The sequence below is a fragment of the Pleurodeles waltl genome, chromosome 7, assembly GCF_031143425.1.
Source record: "Pleurodeles waltl isolate 20211129_DDA chromosome 7, aPleWal1.hap1.20221129, whole genome shotgun sequence".
NCBI lineage: Eukaryota > Metazoa > Chordata > Amphibia > Caudata > Salamandridae > Pleurodeles > Pleurodeles waltl.
Genome location: NC_090446.1, coordinates 546,916,132 through 546,939,184, shown reverse-complemented (window position 1 = coordinate 546,939,184; position 23,053 = coordinate 546,916,132).

The following is a 23,053-nucleotide window of genomic DNA, read 5'->3' as shown; positions in this document are numbered from 1 at the left end:
TTTCTTCATGTTAACTAGTACATTTTACATTCTATATCAGGACCTGGAGCAGGGATTATGTTAGTTCAAAGCCTCTATTATGAGTAAGGACAAGTCCATAATGGACGACCTCTTAAAAGTAAATCTAGACCACTCTGCTTCTTTCATTAAATTTTCCTGCCCTCTAGGCTTTTCATGTTATACCATCCTGAGCTGAATGTGTGCCAAACATACAAAAAATAATACCAGCCTCTTGCATTTTTCCAGCATACCTATCTGGATATTGTAGGAGGTGAACATACAATAAACAGTTTCCTATGTGAGAGTTGGTGTTCTTCATGAGGTCAGACCTCCTCAGTCATGCTTTCATAAACCTTAATGCATAGCGATTTTGTCAAGACCTTTGATCTTGTTCTCCCCAGATGGGCAATCTAGCATGCCACTGGGATATTGTTCATCTTCAGCAGCATGCACCACTAGCCTTTTTTTGATTCCGCACTTAACCACAAACGATTCCACAAGCAGTTCCAGGCGGCTGACATGCAGTTCCAGTTTCCTTTATAATTATTTTCTTATTTTAGGCAATTTGCCACATCTTGCGTCCCACCCAAGTTTCCTAACATCCACGCCTCTAATAAGATCTCAATTTTAGCAGAAGCAGCCCAAGAAAATTGCCTGAAATTGAGAATAAAAGTAGACCCATCAAGCGTGCAATCTGATGCAATAAAGTCCTGGGCTTGGAAAGACCACTCTTTAGTTCAATGCATTATCCATGACACTTTTTTCACTGGCAGGTTGGGGGTAATTATGATTAAATCTATGACAGAGCTTCCAAAGGTTATTTTCTGAAAAGAAAAGATCAACAATTTCTTTTCATTGATGACAAACCTCAGTCCTTCAAACAATGAGACCATCATTCGAAGTTGGTTGGACAAGTAAGAAATCAGAGTACAAGTTGAGGGTGCTAACTAAATACCTCAAATATTAGTCACTGTTCTTGTCAGGGAGAACTATGAAAGATTCTAAATAAACCTGAGCTCAAACCCCGGGTAGCTCTGGCACAGAGCAGACAGGCTTATCTTAGAAGCAATGTTTAAAGCATTCATGCAGTACCAAACCAGTAAGAAAGTCAAATTAAACATAAAGAAAATCCCAAACCAATTTAGAACTATTTTAACAAACAAAATGACATCATAACAATAAACATCAACCACTGTCAACTGATTGCAGTAGACCGGGACTTAAGCATGCAATGAGGCTGACAACTATGGAGCATGGGTTGGCTACAGAAATTAGGTTCAACTAGGTCAGAAGTTTTGCCTTCGGATTTAAGGCCTGATTATGAGTCCCACGATGGCAGTCTGAACGCTGCATCCTTGGCAGTCCAACCGCTGGTGGTTGGACTGCCACAAGACCACCATCACCACCAGGATCTTGGATCCCAATGCGCTGGTGGTGAGGAAAGCCACAGAATGCGCACTCTCTGCAATGGCAACAGTGCGCATTCCGAGTGTGCTGGGGGCACAGACATTGCGATGCCATTGGCCTTGGCTTTCCCTTGGAGCCAATGACACTGTACTGTCTATTCCAGCAGTAACGTCATAATACAGCAGTGGGATGCCTCCAGCTTGGCAGCATCCTCCCCACTGCAATATTGGTGGTCCGGGGTCAGACCGCCATGTTAATCAGGCCCTTAGTCTCTAAAATGGTAGTCCAAAATCTGCAGCAGGGCACAGCAGCAGGATGTGGCAGAGAAGGGCTCCACAAGGCTGCATAGCATGCAGACAAGGTCCTGGTGAAGCTCTCGACTTTTGGCGTGAAAGCTCAGAGAAGGAGAAATTTGAATTTTGCATTCAAGTAATGTCCCTCGCTGGCCTGATACTTTTGGTGCCTTTGATCGAGATTTAATATGTTCGCACTTCGTCACTTTTTATGACTTGGATTCCTTCTGCAGAATAAGGCTGCAAGCTTTAACTGAAGAGGGCACCATGATGCCATATACATTCTCCATAAAGTCCCACTGAATAGGCTGTGCTGCTGCTGAAAAGTTCAGAGCAGAGAAATATGAATCTTCAGTCCAGGGGGCAATGCACATTTCTCGGACTGGCTTGGCCGGTTTGCCCTGGTCCAGCACAGGTCTTTGGAGTTCAAATGTTTCTAAGTCCCAATTATTAGACTGTTTGGAGTACACTTTGCATTTCCCAGGGTTCCAGGACCTCAGGAATACCCCTTGGGTATCAAGACTCACTCCAGCAGAAACCGTTAGCAGAGTCCAGGACAGGTTCAGGCTGAACTGGTCAGCTGAGTATTACAAAAAAGGGCTCTTGTATCTTGTTTTGCCTCTGTAGCTTGAATGGAAGGTAAACGTATTGACCCTTGGAGTCCACAGCTTTGTCCCATTTACAAAAAGGATAGCAGGTCCAGTATTTCAGGGCTTGTCTCAGGCAGCAGGTTCGGTCCTCTTCTAATCTTCCAATGTTCCAGTAGGTTTCTCAGGGGGACACTAGGAATGCCACATTTCTGCCTGACACTAGCTTGTAGGTAGGGTGACTCCTGGCCCCTTCCTAACCAATGTACAAAAGGTTCCTAGGGGTTACCCTATCCACTTATATAAGGAACAGTCCAACAGTGTCCCTTTATGCCTAAATCCAAGTTAAAAATACATGTATTCCCTTCTGCAGAGACTGTGTACACATCCCAGAGGTGCCAGCAAGGGGAATGAGCGACTCCTCCTCTGTTGTGATTGCTAACCAGTTTTGGGTCAGCTCCCTCCCCACTGTAATTGGAGCCTGGCTGACTAGGGGGACACAAAATGGGCCTGCATAGGTGTCATCTAACATCTATCTTTGACAGGGGAGGACCCCTTGAAGGCAATTAAGTTCATGGGCAAGGACCAAATGGTCATCCTGTCAGAAGAACACAAACACCTGCCCACACTCAAGCCTTTGTCTACTGATCTGGGAAATGTTTTCATACCTCATTCAGAGTTAAGCACCCAGAAGGCTACAATTGGAGGCAAATGCAAATTAACCTCCAGACACTTTAGGCAAGGAAAAGCTAACTTTCCAAAAACACCTTTCCCATAATATTTCTCAAAAATATGACATCACCGGTGAATTGGACTTTTATTACACATTACAAAGAGTCCACAAATTAATTTGCAGGTGGGCCCTAGCTGGAGATAGAATGTATACATTTAATATTGGAGTCCTGTGTTGTCTGTGAAACAGCTAGCCTTGCTACAGTGAAAATATATTAGTATATATTTTTTTCAATATAAGGGCATGTTTAATAATAAATGCATAATGTCCTACTCTTAGATACACTGCCTAATGGGCAGTAAGACCTACTTAGGGGTGACTTGTTATTATCAAATGGAAGGTTTAGATCCGTCAAAAAGGTTATTTTTGACCGGCCAAAATGCAGTTTAAAAGCAGATTTAGTCAGGCTACAATGGTAGGCCATGATCCATTGAGTTTTACACTATCATTGAAGGGGATGGCACAATAAATACTGTGGTACATTAGTGACATTTAACTTACAGGTCCAGGGAACACCATATACCATATATACAGGACGTGTAGGTAAGTTACATATACCAATTAGGGGTATACCAATTTCATCATGTTGAAAGGAAGAGCACAGGAACTTTACCATTGGATAGCAGCGCACAGAGTGCACTGGTCAGCAGTGCACAATGCTCAGAGTTCTACATCCAGCAAAGACAACTAAGGCAAAAAAGTGAAAGTACACCAAACATTTCCTACAGTCAGTCTCACAGGACACCGATCCTTAAGTAGAATGTTGTCCAGGTGCACGATTAGACATATACCCTGAAAAACTCTGTCACTGGTTTTATAAAAGCAATATGATGCAGATGAAAGCTCAAAAAGGAGAGTCCTAAAGTGGAGCATATTTGTCTCTACTGTATATCAATTGAGCAATCTGCAAGGTAGTCAGAAAATAAGCATGACCAAGTATGTATCGTGTGGGTACAACTGTAACATGGAGTCCTCTTGCCTCAGAGTGTCTCTCAGCAGATCATACATCTTTACAAGTTGCAAAACACTAGTCACACAATGAACTCCCTGGTGTATATTATGCGCATTGGCCCTTGTATGTCTTTTTCACAGGAAAACGTTGTTCAGGAAGCCCTAGGGTGCAAGGATGTTCAAGTACTAACCTACAAGTACAATGGAGATCTCAGAGTATGTGTTGATCTCTACTGTCTCAATAGAGAGAATATGGATAGATTCTCATCACCTCCTTCAAACCATTATAAAAATGTTAGCAAGTATGAGATATGTGAAATGGTATCTAATCCTAATTTAGTTTCAGCCTACCACTAAGATTAACTTGATCCTGATTCTAAACACTTAACTGCATTTCTTTTAATTATGTACCAGTATTGCAAGATGCCATTTAGGTTTGCTTCAGCAACCTCTGTTTTTTTCATAGTATAATGTATAACATCAATCAATCAATCAATCAATCATGTGTTATTTGTATAACTTGGCTTGTCACTCAAGTGGATATCAAGACACTTGCTGCAGGTGTTTATTTGAAAAGCCAGGATTTCAGACCCATTCTGAAGTGGGTCAACGTGGGTGTGGTGCAGTGGTGGAGGGCATTCCAGGCTTTGGCAGTGAGGTGCAAGATGGAGCATCCTTTAGCGCAGCAGTGGCATATGCGTTGTATCTTTGCAGGGCGATGTGTGCTGAGGAGAGATTCCTGGTGGTTGATGGAGGTAAGTGGAAGTGGTTCAGGTAGGCGGGTCCTTGGTTATGGAAGGCTTTGTAGGCATGGGCCAGAAGTTTGAAGTGGCATGTTTTCTGGATCGGGAGCCAATGGCGGTCCTTCAGGTGCTGGGTGATGAGGCAGGTTGAGGATCAGTCTGGGAGCTGTGTTCTGGATTATCAGGAATCTTTGCATGACTTTGGTTGTGGTGCCTGCATAGAGTGTGTTGTTGTAGTCCGGTCGACTGGTGATGAGGGTCTACGTCACTGTCGTCCTCGTGCCCATAGGGAGCCTCTTAAAGATCTTACGGAACATGGGGAGCGTGTGTAAGCAGGCTGAGGAAATGTCGCTGACTTGGCGTTTCATGGAGAGTTCGCTGTTGGGAATGATGCTGAGGTTACTGCTGTGATCTTTTGGTGTGGGGGTGGATCCAAGCTCTGCTGGCCACCAGGAGTCATTCCAGAGGGTTGAATGTCCACGGAAGATCAGAACCTCTATTTTGACCGTGTTGAGCTTCAGGCAGTTGTCCTTCATCCAACTGGACATGCTTAAGGTCTACAAACCATCTCAATTTTCCAAGACAATGCCCTCTGATTTGTCACTTGCTGTGAAGAGTATGGCAAAATATTGGTTTAAGTATTAAGCACATTTTAGGAACATGGTGTGGTCCTTATTTTTGAGATACACAGAATTGAGTACCTACAACATGTGGTGTCCCAGTTGAGAGTTAAACCTAGACCTAACTTAGTTGAGAGTATAGTTCATTCTCTGGCTCCTAGTGATAGACTGGATGGAAGTCCTACTTTGGCTTTTTTGAATTATAAGCAGGTTTCATCTAAGACTATGCCACTACGATAAAACTTTTGCCAAACATGCTGAAAAGAGGGGTAACGTTTTCATGGAATTTAGAGTGTCAGCAGCTTTTTATTTGGATCAAAGATGGCATGATTAGCTCAAAGATATTGAAATCTTACAACTCTGATCTGATGTGTATCTTGACAGTTGAGACCAGTAACATTGCATTGGGGGCCATATTCACTTAGATAGATGCTAAAGGAGTCAAAATCATTGGGCATGATTTGTGAGTATTGAAGGAAACAGAAATGGATTGCTCAGTCATTGAGAGAGAACTATTGGCAATCACAAAGTTAAGAATCTACTTGTGGGGAAAGAAATGTATTATATGGACTAGCCACAAGCCATTAATATTTATACTCAGTCCGGAATGTGAAGAAATGCACCTGTAGAATTACTTTTGACTTATTGTTACAGTATAATTTTGAAATAGAATACATACCTGGTGACAAAAGTGGTTGTGTTGACTATTTGTCATGTTTTCCAATTAAAGTTGATTCTTTGGAATGTAAGAGTGATGATGACAATGGTTTTGAAAGCTGTCTGAAAAAGAATGGAGTGCCTTGACACCCTCACAGGTGAGTAGCCACACTTTACAAATACTGATTGATAGATTGAATATTACTTGAAGATCAGACACTTCCTGAGGTTATGTATTTTACTGAATTAGTGAGGAACAACAGGAGCATTATTAGTCTTTAATCATTTGTAAAAATTGTAGATGGGTTGACCATGGCAGATGGTTTGCTGATGAGAAATGAGAAATATATATCTCCAGAAAAAGTGAGGATGTCTTTGATGAGTGGTACCAATGAAGGGGTTGTATCGATTATGAAACTGCGGTGGGAGAGGATGAACCATTCATTCTTAAAATCACCAGTGCAAACAACTTTTACCTTCAGACCTTAAAAACCTTAAGGCCATTGTTAACATCTGACTAATGTTGGAGTGTGTCTTTAAAAAGTAATATTAACATGAAAAGCTTGCAAAATATTGTGTGATGAGGCTGCATAGAAAATGTGTTAACATAGAAAATAATGCACATGTTTGAAATGTGCCCACGGGGAGTGGCTACCAATGTATACGAAGACTAATGAAAGTTGCTAAATCAGAAATAATTATGTACTAATGTTTTGAATTTGTATTAGTGTAACATAACTAGAGTTATATATTAAAAGTTTGCTTATTAATTGATAGGCCTTAGCTTAGCGAGGGTCTTGGCCTAGCTGCCTGGTCTCATATTAAGCTGTATTTTTCTAACGTACTATGTGCTGTTTTCCTGAAGGACACGAAGCTGTACTTTTCCAGAAGTTATGTGTGTGTAGCCGTAGTAAATTCTTTCTCATGAGACCCGACTTGCTCAAGGAGACATTCTTGCGGAATGCAACAGTGTAATACGTAACAGGTGCAAGGTTGACTGTAGTAGGTGAAAACAATGGGGACACTGACTGGAGCGTAAAGTGTAACTTTTCTTACCTGACATTCCAACCGATGAAGACGTCAATAACATGGGCCAATCAGCGACATGAGAACTGTAGTTTGTGGAAAATTCTGGTAAAGTGCGAAGAATTATTGGACAGAGATAATGATGCACCAATTATTACCCAATGAGGAATTAAGGGCGAATTAGACAGTTTTGATATAACAGAGTGACCCAAGAAGAAATGCATGCAGAGACAGAGAGACCTTTTAGACTTCACTTACTCACAGAGATTTTCCACTCTTTTACTTTGTTCTGATACTTTAAACCATTCTCTACCTATTCTTTGCCTGATACTTACTTCTCGTCCATATGAGGGAAGGTCCTATTCCTAGCTATGCTATATCAAGACTTTGCCCCATCCTATCTCTACTGATGATGAATCGACTGATGACCTGAGGATGAAGACTGACGCTGTTTGCTGATCTGTTGGATTGGTAACTATCTGATGCAAAATTGTAATTGTCTGTTTGCCTTTCCTGTCTAGGTACCAACTGTTTTTTGATAGAGGCCATAGTTAGATGTTTTCCAAATTTGTGTTTGCGAAAATGTTTTGCATGAAGCCCAACATGCTGATGCTAATTCGAGGTTAGTTGAAGTGCTCACAGATATCTGACGCAAATAGACAAATGACTGAGTTCCTGCTTTGTTGAATCATGTGTTACTGAGACTTTACTAAGTTGCTTCATATTAATGATGTGCCTAATCACTGAATGAATATTCTCTATGCATTGATTAATTGCGTTCTAATTATAAATCCGAAGAGTTACTAATGAGATAAATTGTTGATGAGATTAATTAGAAATGACATTAGATTATAACCAACAGGGAAATAAATATCCTAACACTTAACTAAATTGGTGTGGTCAATCATGACTGAAAGGTCATGGTGTGTTCAACTTATTGATTCGTACTGAATGTTATTGATTAGCTTGTTGATTAGTTACTGTGATTATTTATTGGGTTATTGATCTATTGATTTGTGATGCCAAGAAGATATCTCGTACTGGGAAGTCCCCAAACGTGGTCCAAAGGTTCATCGACCTAAACGTGTCTCCTTGTAAGTTTACTTATTAAGGCTCTGACGCACTATCAGTTTTTGGTAGCAGTTTGGGGCCCCAGGACGAGGGACTACGGTTTGATAGAGTTGATGGTTCACAAGGTCTGGTAGGAATTGATGGGCGTGGTTTGGAAGTAAGCAAGGTGTATCGGAAAAATTGGGTTTGGGAAAATTATTCTTTTTCAATGATGCAAATTGGAGAGATGATGTGCCCCTAAGTCCCAAATGACTTTCCCGGAAACTCGGAGCTTGCTGAAGGGAGTTTGAGTATGTTCTCGGCATTCTAGTGATAGGGTGAATGAAGCAGGGTTTTGTGCTTGCATAGCTTATGCATACCACAGGTGAATTGGGAAGTTTGTGAGGATTTTAAGCCAGATGGTGATGTTTTAGTAGGAGTGTGCATACTCCGCTGTATGAGAGTAGGGAAGTTGGTGAACTTCATGTGAGTGTGGCGCTTTGTGCTCAAAATTTGTCCACGTGGTTGTTGATGATGTACAAACCCTGCGTGGTCTAAGACTCTGGAGTATATTGATAAGTGTATGAGACACTTGGCTTATGTTGTAATTTGCGCGGTTTAATAGGTCGATGGTGGAATCGACGAGTCGAGTTTGAGTCAAAGAGAGTGAATGAAAACTTCGATGGAGATTTGGTGAGTTCGAAAGTGCACTAGAACAATAATCCATTGACAAGTCGAGAGTAAAATTTGCGGGTCAAATTTTGCTTGCGAGTGCGGGATCTGAGGAGAGAGTAGCGGCTGAGGCTAAGTGAAATCTCTGTAAAGTTCTGAAGCGATTGTGTTACCCCTTCCTGTAGTAAACCCGCAAATTTTAGTTTGTTTTTGTTGGTGCTCGTGATATATTGCATTAGTTTTGTGTGAATCGGAGAGGGGGAGGACAAGCCTCAAGACTTTGACAGCCGCAGTGTGTGTGAGTGTGACGTCATTAGAGCCGCGCTGGGATAGGTTGGTTAGTGAGAAGGGTCGCGCACGGATTGGCAGCCGTCCGTGAGAGGCAATTGGTTGAGAAGGTAGGCGAAGAGAGTTCTGGGAATTAAAGTCACTTCCTGATTCGATCGTGAACAAAATAAGAGACGCAAAAATGAAATTTTTCAAGGCTTTGAAGAGCGCTTTGAGGGGAGACGTATATATTACCACGAATGTAGGGGAAGTTACACCGCCAGAGGATACACCGGCTTATGCTGTAATGGAGGAAAAGGGGGTCGCGCCATGTCTTTGGCTATAGCAATGGTGCAAAGCAACAGAGAAAGAAGGGTGTTTGGCGTTTCCAGAGCACGGAACGTTCAATTTGAGGATTTTGGAAAATTTGCAGAGGGTGCTAAATGAGCTAAAGCCACCTCCGAGGCCAGCACAGTTCGAGACATTAGCAATTTGGGAACTGATGGCAATACGACAACAGCAACATAAATTTGAGAGGAGGATGAGGAAGGCAGAAAAGACACTAGCGGAGGCTAGGTGGGATAGTGCACAGAGAGTTTGGAGGAGAGAGACAATAGATGGAGTCAGGCTGTTTCCAGCAATAGCTCAAGAAGGTGAGGACAAAGGGGGGGAAGCTACTTGTAAATCTGACAAGAGTCCTTCCAAAGACAAGGAGGCTAGGAAGCCCTGGTCAGAGGTAGATGACTCAGACGATGATGAGTTCCTAAATCAGTTACTAAATGACCGACCACAGCCATATGCAATAGACGACAATAGACTGAGTACTAGTGCATGTCCTGCAGGTTCGACCCAAGAGAAGTTGACAACGAATTCGATGCAAGTTAGTCCTGTCTCAACACCAATTCCGGTACAGAGTAGTTTTAGCGTGTCCACTGCCCAAGGTATACAATCTCAGCTGCAACCACTGCAGGTTCAGAGACTTTACCCTGATGTCCCAATATTAGAGACTACAACGAATCTGATGGGGCTGACAGAGCAAGTATATGGAGGGCCAAAGTTGATTCAGACTGAACCCACTCCACCTTTGCTGCCCCAGGTACAGCAGCAAATGATCCCGAATTATACTTCGGTCACAGGACCACAGTCAACCATGGCACCAGTGATGAACCAGAATATGGGAGTTAGTCCCCCACAGGGTTTACGGAACAGGCAGACACCAGCCGCCATATCTTTTCCCATTACAGTTGGTCCACCAGTACCATTGTATGGGCAGGGGAAGCCTAGTGTATGTGCTCAAGGGGTGGGAATATCTCATTACAGGTTTAACAGCACAACAGCTGACCGACTAGTTAGACAAACTTAATACCCCACAGACTACTCCTGCAGCAGCAGGGAGAACAGAAGGAGAAGAGTACCTGAATTTTGTGAGGTTGGGCATGGAGGCAAGTGAACTTGTTGAAGGGAGCATGGGAGTGAACAGGTTAGAGTCATATACGGAAGCAGAATTGAGATACTTGTGTCCAAAGATAACTAAAGAAGTGAGCAGGGTGCAGCAGAGGTTGGCAAATTTGGCAGATAAATATGGCATAGATTTAGAAAATATCAAACATTTGAAGAGGAGTTACAGGTTAGACTTTGAGCCCAAGGCGTTTGAACACATGAGGTCTAGTGGGATGAAGGTACACCTCAAGGAAATACTGCAGAGTGCACAAGTTTGGGGAGCCTTAGAGAAGTGGGAAGGCAGAAGGGCAAAGAAGCGAGACAAAAGGAAGAGTGACTGCGTAGAGCAGCCAGCAAAAGCCTTACCGGATACCTGTACAGTAAAGATGTTACCAATGAGAGAGACTGCCAGAGGGGTTCTTGTCCATGTGCCATGGACTAGAGGTGATATTCTATCATTTACAAATGACTTTCCCAGGCTGAGGGAGAAGCCAATATGGTATCAGCAGACAGACAGGTTTGTGAAGCTTGTGAAATATCTTTGGGAAGACCTGAATACTCTCTTTGAGATCATAGTTCCAGCTGATTTGTGGCTTGAGTGCAAGAGGGGCATAGATTGGCCGACCGAGGAACCGGCAAGGGACAGAATCACAGGAGCACCGTCTCCTGAGGTGATGAAGTATTACTATAAGGTGATTGAGTTTTTGAAATCGAGAGTTTCGCCGAAGAATATTGATTGGCAAAAGATTGATCGGACGGCTCAGGAAGCCAAGGAGTCAATACATGCCTATTATGAGAGGTTGTTGAAGGCATTCAAGCACTACAGTGGCACAGAGGTTGTTGGGGCGAAGGACATGAATCACCTTGTGTTTCGATTTGTTGAAGGGTTGAGGCCTGAGATTAGCCAGATGATTAAGAGTCACTTGATTTGCTGGCAAGCCAAGCCGATTGATGAGGTGTTGCAGTACACGAAGTACTGTAGCGACGAGATTGAGTTAAAGCAGAGAAAGTTAAAAGAGAAGGCGATGGTGATGCAAATTAAGGCAGCACAGTCAGGGATGCAGGGAGCTTGTCTAAAGCAGATGGTGCAACAGCAGCAAGAAAATGGGATGTTTCAGGCGCAAGTGAGAGGCAGAGGTCGAGGAGGTTTTGTGAACCGAAGCCCAGATTTGAACGCTGTAGTAGTTCAAAACAGTGTGCAGGGAATGAAAAAGATGTTACATTGTCATGCTTGCGGGGTCATTGGACATTGGAAGCGGGCGTGCCCGATGATGGTGCTGGAGGGTGTTGTTCAACAAAGCAACTATGTCAGTTCATTTCAAAATGTGAAAGGACCGAGGCTGAGAGGTCCAAATCCGAATTTTCAGAATAATGTGAATCAAATGCAGGGTTTTCAACCCATGCAACAGGTGCAGATGCCACGTATACAGCCGATGCAATTACAACAAATGCAGCAGCAGGTTCCTATGGTACCTAGACAGCAAATGCAAGTGCCTTTAGCGCCAATGGAACAACAACAGGTGATGCTTCCTCAACAGATCACAGGTCAAAGGTCAAAGAATGAGTCACAATAACACAGTGCAACAGTACCCATTGCGTGGTGAGAATGGAATAAACGATGAATGGTTGGATGAGAGTTCAGATAATGAGGAGTGTATGCTTGCAGCGTCCTTAGAGGTAGACCAGAAAGGGCCCTATGTTCAGGGGAAGGTAATGGGTCACAGGGTTTCATTCTTGGTTGACACAGGAGCTACACGCTCTACAGTCAGAAGTGCAGAGGTTCCGAAACTGCCTCTTTCGGGACGTACGGTTAAGGTAGTGGGAGTAGCAAACCAACTCCTGACTAACCCGATCACAGATCCGGTTCAGGTTGAGCTTGGCACTTTCCAGGGATTGCACGATTCGTGGTTTGCGATTCAAGTCCTGTGTCCCTCTTAGGAAGAGACCTAGGGGCATATTTAGACTCTGTTTGCGCCGGATTTGCGTTGTTTTTTTTTACGCAAATCCGACGCAAAGCTAACTCCATATTTATACTTTGGCGTTAGACCCGTCTAGCGCCAAAGATCTTGGAGTTTGCATAATTTTTTTGCGTGGACACCTACCTTGCGTTAATGATATGCAAGGTAGGCGTTCCCTTCTAAAAAATGACTCTAAGGCATGTGCGCCTTATTTAAACTCCCGTGCAAAAAGGACGCACGGGAGTGGGCGGGCCTTAAAAAAGGACGTCCAGCCGCTTTTGCGTCATTTTTTAACGCCTGGTCAGGGCAGGCGTTAAGGGACCTTTGGGCTCAGAAGGAGCCAAGAGGTGCCCTCCCATGCCCCCAGGGACACCCCCTGCCACCCTTGCCCACCCCAGGAGGACGCCCAAGGATGGAGGGACCCATCCCAGGGAACTTAAGGTAAGTTCAGGTAAGTATTTTTTTCGTTATTTTTTTGTGGCATAGGGGGGCCTGATTTGTGCCCCCCTACATGCCACTATGCCCAATGACCATGCCCAGGGGACATAAGTCCCCTGGCAATGGCCATTGGGCAAGGGGGCATGACTCCTGTCTTTGCTAAGACAGGAGTCATTTCAATGGGGGTTGGGCGTAAAAAAAAATGGCGCAAATCAGGTTGAGGCCAAAATTTTGCCTCAGACCTGACTTGGCCCATTTTTTGACGCCCAAGCTCCATTTTCCCCTACGCCGGCGCTGCCTGGTGTGAGTTTTTTTTTTGTGACGCACACCAGTCAGCTGCGCCGGCTAACTTCATTCAATAAATAAGGCGCCCGCATGGCGCTTTGGAATGGCGTTAAAATTTTTGACGCACAACTGCGTTGGCGCAGTTGTGCGTCAAAAAGTATAAATATGGCCCCTACTGTGTAAGACAAGGTGTTCAATCACCTTTTCCAATGAGGGGATTGAGGTCCAGACAAACAGTGATGACGAAGGAGAGGAGCAGGTTTCAGAGCCTGAAACTGAGAATACAGACGAGGAATATCCTCTGATTAACTTCTTCCCGATGTTCACAATGGCTGATCTCCCAGCAGACTTGAAGGGAACAGTCCAAGAGAGGGTGTGGGACTTGACAGGGAAGGAAGTAGGACTGATAAAAGGAGTAGAACCAGTTAAAGTCAGTGTGAAGTCAAATGCTGTGTTCCCCCAGATACTGCAGTATCATATGGCACAAGATGTCCTTATAAAGGTTGCGCAATTAATTGCAGACTTTGTGAAACAAGGAGTCTTGAAAGAAGTGATGAGCAGTCCATGTAATTCACCAATAATGGTACTGAGAAAGCCTTGTGGGAAAGTTCTGATTGTCCAAGATTTGAGAAAGATCAATGACATAGTGGTGAAATGCTGGCCATTGGTGCCAAATCCAGCTGTGATCATGTTTCAGATTCCATGCGATGCAGAGTGGTTCACAGTAATTGATCTGTCCCAAGCGTTCTTTTCTGTGCTTCTTCATGAGGACAGCCAATTTTTCTTCAGTTTTCAATTTCTGGACAAGGTTTACAGTTGGTGTTGAATTCCTCAAGGGTTTTCGGAATCACCTTCCATATTCAATCAAATACTGAAAAAGTATTTGGAGTCATTGGAATTGCCTTTCCAATCGACTCTAGTACAGTACATTGATGATTTGCTGATCGCCTCTAAAACGAGGGACGAGTGCAAGTATGATTCGGTTGCCTTACTGAATCACCTGGGAAAGAACGGACACAAGGTGTCCCCAAAGAAATTGCAATATTGCCAGAAAGAGGTGAAGTACTTCGGTCATCAAATTGAGAAAGGGTCGAGGAAGTTATCCAGGGAAAGAGTGACTGCATTATTACAGCTGAATCCCCAACAGCACGGAGAGATGTTAGGTTGTTTCTAGGAATGGTGGGTTACTGTCAGTGGATCCCAAATTTCTTAGTCATCTCCAAGCCATTGGTGAGGCTGACAGTCAAAGAAGGGCCAGATGTCATAGTGTTGAAAGAGAAGGAAATGAAAGCGTTTACTGAGTTACGAGAGAGCATGTGCAGGGCTACACGAAGCCTTTTGTTCTGTTTTGTCATGAACGTGATGCATGTTCTTTGTCTGTCCTGACACAGGTCCATGGAGGTGTAAACCGACCAGTAGCGTATTTTTCAGCTACGTTGGACCCAGTTGCAGCAGCCTTACCGGGTTGTCTGAGTGCAGTAGCAGCAGTTGGACAAAGCCTCACACAGTGTGAAGGCATAGTGATGGGACATTCTCCAACAGTCATGGTCCCTCACTCAGTTGAAATCCTGTTGACCCATACTAAAACGCAGCACATGACAAATGCAAGACTGACGAAATATGAAACGATTATATTAGGGTCACCAAATGTAACGTTGAAAAGATGTGCAGTGTTGAACCCGGCAACTTTGCTACCAAATGAAAACACAGAGGTTGAAAATGTGGAAGATGTAGAACATGATTGTCTTGAGGTAACAGAAATGTGCACCAAACCGAGGCCTGATATTAAAGATACCCAATTGGAAGAAAACGACCAAATTATCTTTGTTGATGGCTCATGTTTGAGAGACTCAGTAGGAGTGTTAAGAGCCGGATATGCTGTCTGCATGATTTCTGGCATCCTGGAAGCATCTTGGCTTCAGGGAGTATATTCTGCCCAAGTAGCTGAATTGGTTGCTCTTACTAGAGCTTGCCATGCTTCTGCCCAGCTGAGAGTGACTATATATACTGATAGCCGATACGGATTCGGAATTGTCCATGATTTTGGCCAACTGTGGTCACAGAGGGGTTTCTTGGCATCTTCTGGTTCGCCAGTGAAAAATGGTGAGAGAATTAAGGCGTTGTTGCACGCGATTCAGTTGCCTCATGAAATTGCCGTGGTGAAATGCAGTGCACTCCTGAAGTCACAAGACTTTGTTTCAATAGGAAATGGATATGCGGATCAAGTTGCAAGATTTTGCACATTGAACTGTATATCGTTTAAGGATCAGTGGGAATGGTTGCCTGAAAAAGAAAATGAGACATGCACAGGTTACGCATTAAGGGTGATTCATACGTTAGAAGAATTGAGATTGTTACAGGGTCGTGTCAGCAAGGATGAGAAGCATTCTTGGGTTAGGATGCAATACGTACAAAGGCCAGATGACTTGTGGGTCTCAGATGAAGGGAAAATGGTCTTGCCGAACTGTCTTTTGTCACTATTTTCAAGGTTTTGCCATGGTCAAGCACATATTCGGAGGGATGCCATGTTCAGGTTGTTCAAAATTGACTGGTTTAACCCAAAGTTCAGACAAGCTGCAGAAGTGATTTGCCATAGGTGTATCATCTGTCAACAGATGAATGCGGGGAAAGGGACAGTGGTGAATTTGAGCCACAGTGGGAGAGCTGGAGGTCCATTTACCAGAATACAATTGGATTATATTGAAATGCCTGTGTGTGGAGGTTTGAGATATGTGTTGGTGATTGTGTGTATCTTTAGTCATTGGATTGAAGCGTATCCTACATGCAGGAATGACAGCCTCACAGTAGCGAAGCTGCTGCTTAGGGAATTGATACCACGTTTCGGGTTTCCGATCTCTTTAGAATCAGATAGGGGAAGTCACTTCAACAACGAGGTGGTTAAGCTATTGTGTGCAGCCTTGAACATTGAGCAGAAGTTGCATTGTAGTTACCGCCCTGAAGCATCAGGACTAGTGGAACAGATGAATGGTACCCTGAAGTCGAGAATGGCAAAAATGTGTGCAGCCACAAATTTGAAGTGGCCCGATGCATTACCTTTGGTGTTGATGTTAATGAGAAATACACCTAAAAATAAAACAGGATTGTCCCCTCATGAGATTCTCATGGGCCAAGCTATGAGACTGCCCGCAGTGCCTGCGAATGCTCTTGTGAATATCACAGATGATATGGTGTTGACTACTGCGAGGATCTGCCTGCCACCGATAAATGATCCAGGACACAACCTGAGAGCTGGTGACTGGTTTGTCATCAAGAAGCACGTGAGGAAGATGTGTTTGGAGCCACGTTGGAAGGGGCCATATCAAGTGATACTAACGACTACTACTGCTGTGAAGTGTGCGGGAATTCAAAACTGGATCCATGCCAGTCACATGAAGAAGGTGACGTGTTCAACTGATGAGGAAGTTGAGTTGTTGAAAGTACCAACAACAGGAAAGGAAGTCTCAGGGCCGGAGAGTAATCGAAGGGGAACTGAGACAGAAAGAGAGCCCAGAGACCTGGAGGGGTGACGGTGAGCCTATCTCAACTGAGGCAGCAGGAGAGCCTAATCAGAGGGAGGTTCTCCCAGAAGTAGACGATTATGGGAATGAGCTAGAGCACGCACTTGACAAACCCGGAAGGCGAAAGAGTTGAGGTGGAAGAGAGTCAGAGTGTCCAAACTCCTCCTGAGCAAATTGCAGGTCCATCAAGAGAAAACACCATAGAATCGGAGGAGGGCGAAAGGTTGCCACAAGAAAGATCAAAGACCAAAGAGTCACTGAAAGGAGATAAGTGGCCAGAATTGCAAGTGAAAAAGGTAGAAGGGGTTGTTGAAGATGCGATAGAGGAAGAAGTTGATACAACGAGGAGAGAAGACTTAAGTGAAGGAGAGTTGCAAGGTGATCGCAAGTTGAAACAAAAGAGAGTAGCAAACAGAAGGTACGCGGGTCCTGAATGGGCGTATGCAACGACAGCTGAGTGGCAGCAGGAGTTCTTGGCGTTTTGCTTTGATCGAGAAATTCCAGGTCAATACTTTGGCACTTGAGTCTGGCTGAAGAGACAGAATTGGTATAAGATCGAATTAAAGTTGAGAAAAAAATTAAGAAAAGAGACTAAGAATTTTACAGGATGAGACTTTGAAAACCTGAATTGACTTTTGAAAAACCGATTTTGACAAGCTGCTAACCTGAATTGACAAGGATCCTGGGAGTGAAACTGAAAGCTGTAAATAACTGCTGAAAGAAAACTTTTGCTTGTTTGACTTTTGCAGCAAAAAAAAAAAAAAAAAAAGAGAAAAGAAGAAAATTCATTCTAACCATCCTTTGTTCTTGTTTGAACTAACAATTCTTCACTTTCTGATTCTTTACAGATCATGGCTAACATTAGAGAGGATAATCGAGGGAATAGGCGTTGTAAATATTTGGGTGTTGGTTTAGGTGTTGTGTGTGTGATATTCATTATGATTGTGGTTGTGGGTATGACACTAATGGATAAGAGTGTGACTAACAATGCTACAATTCCTGAGACTACCACTGCACTAACAGCTTGGGAGAGGTTTGAGCTGGATACGAAATATCTGCATGAGGGAACTAATGCAAAAGGGGAACTCTCTACTTCATTTTCTATCGCTTGCTGATTGAGTATGTTGATGCAATGGATGCGAAGGATTGTTTTGTGTGTACACAGATTCCTGTTTCGGTACAAGAGGGGGTTACCTATCATAGTCTGCCACTAACCTATGGGATAAGTTGTAGTCTGTTACTAACAAGATTCGATAACCAGGAAGAGATTCAATACTTTTACTCGAACTATGACCTTGTGTTTTCTTATGTGCCTATAATAGAGGATCTGAATGGAGTAGCTAGGTATTATAGTATTAAGTTAGTTAAAGGATTCTTTGAGGCGACATTAACGATTAGTACATCTCATGCACACCGTAATAATTTGACATGCTTGTTACACCTGTAGAGAAAAGCTTTTTAGATCACACGGAAGACTGAAGAAGGGCATTGAAGGGTAAATTAGAAAAAGGATTGTAGCAGCGGGCTTTTGCTAGTAGTGAAGTTTATGGTGCAATTACAGAACAAGGGAAGCTAGCTTTAGATGCACTACATGTAGGGAAGCTTTGCATATCTAGGCCGAAGTCATATAAGGACAATGTGTTTGTGAGGATGAGTGAATGTAAGCATGTATTTCTGTTTCAGAGTAAATGGACGTTCATGTTAAATGGACAGGATCCTGCGATCCCAGGGATCTATTACATATGTGGACTGAATGCTTATTACCGTCTTCCAAAAGGATGGTATGGGACATGTTATTTGGGGATAGTTTTCCCAAAGATATCTCAACTTGACGATTTGAAAAGGTTTCCAAAGTTGTCTGAATTACATCATACTAGACAGAAGAGAGAAACTGCTGCTGGTGTAGTAGGAGACATATTTGCGGCGATTATTCTTTCAGAGGGAGTTATATTAAACTACATAAAGATTCAAAAGTTGTCTACTATTGTGGATAACATGCTGACAAATTTTTCAGGGGCTATACTCCTGTTGGATACTGAACTTGTTGCAAAGAGGGCTATGACTCTTCAAAACAGGCTTGCTTTAGACATTCTTTTAGCGAAAAATGGCAGAGTTTGTAGAATGCTTAATGAGCGTCATTGTTGTGCATGTATACCAGTTAACAGTAATGTGATTAGAAGTATGCTTACTAACTTGACTAGAGATAGTACAGATTTGAAGGAATTGAAGGAACCAGGTGTTTGGGAAAAGGTTGGAAAGGGATTTGCTTCAGTGGGAAATTGGCTTAGTAATACTTGGCATGCGATATTGTCTAAAATAGTACAGGGGATATTGATTGTTACAGCTTGCTTATTCGGATTGTGGTGGCATGTAAAATTAGCAAAGGAACAAAATTGAAGATGGCGAAAAATAATAACAGGAGGGGAGAAAAACAAAGGGAAAAATTGTATAGGGCAAAGTCAAAGGGCAAGCCAATAAGGGAGGAAATTGAGCTGGCAGAATTTTAGGATGTAAAATTTGTGGGGAAAGTTTTTGTGATGACAAGAGTCATCAGAGGAGGGATTGTTGGAGTGTATCTTTAAAAAGCAATATTAACATGAAAATCTTGCAAAATATTGTGTGATGAAGCTGCATAGAAAATGTGTTAACATAGAAAATAATGCACATGTTTGAAATGTGCCCCCGGGGAGTGACTCCCAATGTATACGAAGACTAATGAAAGTTGCTAAATCAGAATTAATTATGTATTAATGTTTTGAATTTGTATTAGCGTAACATAACTAGAGTTATATATTAAGAGTTTGTTTATTAATTGATCAATCAATCAATTATATTTATAAAGCGCGCTACTCACCCGTGAGGGTCTCAAGGCGCTAGGGGTGGGGGCTACTGCTGCTCGAAGAGCCAGGTCTTGAGCTGCATCCGGAAGGCGAGGTGGTCCTGAGGTGGGCGGGAAGGGAGTTCCATGTCTTGGCCACCAGGTAGGAGAAGGATTTCCCACCTGCAGTGGTACGGCGGATGCGAGGGACGGCGGCGAGTGCGAGGCTGGTGGAACGAAGTTGACGGGTGGGCGTGTCGCAGCTGAGGCGACGGTTGAGGTATTCGGGGCCCTTGTTGTGGAGGGCTTTGTGTGCGTGGGTGAGGAGCCTGAAGTGATCCTTTTGTTGACGGGTAGCCAGTGCAGGTGTCTCAGGTGGGCGGATATGTGGCTGTGGCGGGGTATGTCGAGGATGAGGCATGCAGAAGTGTTTTGTATTCGCTGAAGACGTTTCTGGAGTGTTGCGGTGGTTCCTGCGTATAGGGTGTTTCCGTAGTCTAGGCGGCTTGTGACGAGGGCGTGGGTCACAGTTTTTCTGGTGTCGGCGGGGATCCAGCGGAAGATCTTTCGGAGCATGCGGAGAGTGAGGAAGCAGGAAGACGAGACAGTGTTGACTTGTTTGGTCATGGTGAGAAGCGGGTCCAGGATGAATCCGAGGTTGCGTGCATGGTCTGAGGGAGTTGGTGCAGTGCCCAGGGCCATGGGCCACCAAGAATTGTCCCAGGCGGACGGGGTGTTTCCGAGGATGAGGACTTCCGTTTTGTCTGAGTTCAGCTTCAGGCAGCTGAATTTCATCCATTCTGCGACGTCTTTCTTTCCGTCCTGCAGGTTGGTCTTGGCGGTGGTTGGGTCCTTGGTGAGGGAAAGTATCAGCTGGGTGTTGTCGACGTAGGAGAGGATGTTGATGTTGTGTTTGCGTGCGGTGTCGGCGAGGGGGCTCATGTAGACATTGAAGAGAGTCGGGCTGAGCGAGGAGCCCTGTGGGACGCCTCAGATGATCTCGGTGGGATCCGAGCGGAACGGCGGGAGGTAGACTCTTTGGGAGCGGTTAGAGAGAAAAGAGGGGATCCAGTCCAGGGCCTGTCCTTGGATACCGGTGGAGCGGAGGCGGGATATTAGGGTGCGGTGGCCTTAGCTTAGCAAGGGTCTGGGCCTAGCTGCCTGGTCTCATACTAAGCTGTATTTTTCTAACGTGCTATGTGCTGTTTTCCTGAAGGATACGAAGCTGTACTTTTCCAGAAGTTATGTGTATGTAGCTGTAGTAAATTCTTTCTCGTGAGACCCGACTTACTCAAGGAGACGTTCTTCTTGCGGAATGCAACAGTGTAATTCGTAACAGGTGCAAGGTTGCCTGGAGTAGGAGAAAACAATGGGGACACTGACTGGAGAATAAAGTGTTACTTTTCTTACCTGACATTCCAACCGATGAAGACGTCAATAACATGGGCCAATCAACGACATGAGAACTGTGGTTTGTGGAAAATTCTGGTGAAGTGCGTGAAGAATTATTGGACAGAGATAATGATGCACCAATTATTACCCAATGAGGAATTAAGGGCGAATTAGACAGTTTTGATAAAACGGAGTGACTCAAGAAGAAATGCATGCAGAGACAGAGAGACCTTTTAGACTTCACTTACTCACAGAGATTTTCCACTCTTTTACTTTGTCCTGATACTTTAAACCATTCTCTACCTATTCTTTGCCTGATACTTACTTCTTCTCCATATGAGGGAAGGTCCTATTCCTAGCTATGCTATATCAAGACGTTGCCCCGTCCTATCTCTACTGATGATGAATCGACTGATGACCTGAGGTTGAAGACTGACGCTGTTTGCTGATCTGTTGGATTGGTAACTATCTGATGCAAAATTGTAATTGTCTGTTTGCCTTTCCTGTCTAGGTACCAACTGTTTTTTGATAGAGGCCATAGTTAGATGTTTTCCAAATTCGTGTTTGCTAAAATGTTTTGCATGAAGCCGAACATGCTGATGTTAATTCGAGGTTAGTTGAAGTGCTCACAGATATCTGACGCAAATATACAAATGACTGAGGGCCAGATGTAGGAACCAGTTTGCGACTCGCAAACGGCAAAAATTGCTGTTTGCGAGTCGCAAACCGGAGTTTCCTATGCAGAAATGCATTTTGCGAGTCGGGACCGACTCGCAAAATGCATTTCCGACTCGCAAATAGGAAGGGGTGTTCCCTTCCTATTTGCGACTCGCAGTGGTATGCAATTCCATTTGCGACCGCGTATGCGTTCGCAAATGGAGTCGCAGTTACCATCCACTTGAAGTGGATGGTAACCCACTCGCAAATTGGAAGGGGTCCCCATGGGACCCCTTCCCCTTTGTGAATGGACCCCAAAATATTTTTTCAGGGCAGGTAGTGGTCCAAGGGACCACTACCTGCCCTGAAAAAATACCGACACAAAAGGTTTCGGATTTTTTTTTTTAAGTGCAGCTCGTTTTCCTTTAAGGAAAACAGGCTACACTTGAAAAAAAAAAACTGCTTTATTAGCAAGCAGTCACGGACATGGAAGTCTGCTGACTACAGCAGGCCTCCATGTCAGTGAGCGCCCATAGTCGCTATGGGGCCGCAATTTGCGACCCACCTCATTAATATTAATGAGGTGGGTCTTTGCGACCCCATAGCGACTCGCAGACGGTGTCTGAGACACCGTTCTGCATTGCAAATTGCGAGTTGCAATTTGCGAGTCGCTCGGACTCGCAAATTGCAAGTCGCAATTTGCTTTGTACCTACATCTGGCCCTGAGTTCCTGCTTTGTTGAATCATGTATTACTGAGACTTTGCTAAGTTGCTTCATATTAATGATGTGCCTAATCACTGAATGAATATTCTCTATGCATTGATTAATTGCGTTCTAATTGCAAATCTGAAGAGTTACTAATGAGATAAATTGTTTATGAGATTAATCAGAAATGACATTAGATTGTAACCAATAGGGAAATAAATATCCTAGTACTTAACTAAATTGGTGTAGTCATACATGACTGAAAGGTCATGGTGTGTTCAACTTATTGATTCGTACTGAATGTTATTGATTAGCTTGTTGATTAGTTACTGTGATTATTGATTGGGTTATTGATCTATTGATTTGTGATGCCAAGAATATATCTTGTACTGGGAAGTCCCCGTACGTGGTCCAAAGGTTCATCAACCTAAACGTGTCTCCTTGTAAGTTTACTTATTAAGGCTCTGACGCACTATCACTAACTAAAGGTTTCTGCTCAGGCTTTAATTATATAACAACTCGGCTTTTGTAATACAGTTCTGGCACGATCACAACCTAAACCCATGAATGCTACACCTGATGTAAGGCCAGACTCTTCTAATCTTTGAGAATGTATGATCATATAACACCCATCCTTTCTGCCCTATATTGACTCCCAGTGGAGGTGACATGTAAGATTAAATTCGGATACTTCAAATACAAAGCACTGCAGCTAAACACTCCATTCTACCTCACTTACTAGCTCAAAATCTCTGGTGGTAAAAGGCACTTGCACAGTAGGAATAAACTACCCTTGGAATGCCCTCGTATCAGACATTAACATATTAAACATAAT